Source organism: Chelonoidis abingdonii, chromosome 1 (assembly GCF_003597395.2).
Source record: "Chelonoidis abingdonii isolate Lonesome George chromosome 1, CheloAbing_2.0, whole genome shotgun sequence".
Lineage (NCBI taxonomy): Eukaryota > Metazoa > Chordata > Testudines > Testudinidae > Chelonoidis > Chelonoidis abingdonii.
Window position 1 is genome coordinate 251,721,821 of NC_133769.1, and position 1,263 is coordinate 251,723,083.

Consider the following 1,263-nt stretch of genomic DNA (forward strand, 5'->3'; position numbering starts at 1 on the left):
AATGCGCCCCCGCCCGGGGCGGCGCCGCCTCCTGCCCAGCGCCGCGGTGGGGAGCGGCGGCCCGGAGATGGCAGCGCAGACGCCCCCTCCCCGGCCTGGCCAAGCGAGGGGAACCCGCTCGGTGTCGCGCAAAGGCCTGTGCTCAGTACCGGGGGTGGGGACGCTGCGCTGCACAGAGCGCCCCGCCGCTGCAAGCCCCTCTGCGTGGAGGGGAAAGGCCCCCTCCTGGCTCGATTTAGTAACTGGAGACACATCAGCCCCCGGCTGGACCCCTGACTTGCTCTGGTGCCGAAGGGGGCAGGCGTTAGTACACCCCCCGCTCCCGCGCACAGTTTGTGAAAAGAGCAGACTGAAGTTCCTGCGCTGTTGCTTCTCACTGAGCCCTTTTCCCAGTCGCTCAGCTTATATGTCAAATGCTCCTTCCAGCCCCTGCCAACTCAGTTTGGGCTCTGAAAGTCATACTTTATGGGTGGTGCAGCAGCGGTAAAAGATAATGCATGCGGAGCTTAGTTAAAAGTAGTTGATGCGTGAGTCAGAATGGAAACCAGCTATTTCTGCAGGGCTAACAGGAATAAAAAGGAGACGATTTATTTTAGTCGATAGTGCATGCAGAAATTATTCTGAGGAACAAGGAGCAGATCAGGTAAGAAAATGCCATTTTTCATAGTCACTTTTCCAAGTACAACTGCACAATAGGAGGCGTATTTGCCAATTTCCCCAAGACAAATTCCCAACCAGCAGCCTTTTTCTTTGTGGCCCCACCTCTTTACCAGCCAGCAGTTTGAGGTCTGATCTGTCTTCATCTCTGTCAATTTCCTGCATTTCTGCAACTCTTGCACCATTATTCACACCCTCACTGGCTCTAGGCTACTAATGTCCAAAATATTGGTATCCTTTGAAAGTTTCATCAGTCCCTTTCTGGGTATGTTTACTTGCCCTACTATGATAAGACATTAATGCAGGATTGAATACCATTGCTCCCATTTTGTTGAAGAGAGCAGGCTGAGCAGACTCTATTCAAATTCTCCACTTCCTACATCTTCTAGGCAGAAGGCGATGGAGCATTTTGTTCCACTAGGTTGTGGTGCATCTTGGCAAGGACCAGTGAGGAGTTCTTGGGAGGCTGATGATGATGATGGGATCAACCCCAAGCATCTCGGTTGAGCCGTTTCTCAGAATTATCCTCTGGCTCCTGGGATTCTGAGCTGGAGTGGCAGAACTTTTGCTGATGCTGCCTCCTGCTCCTGTCCTTGGTTCCTAGCA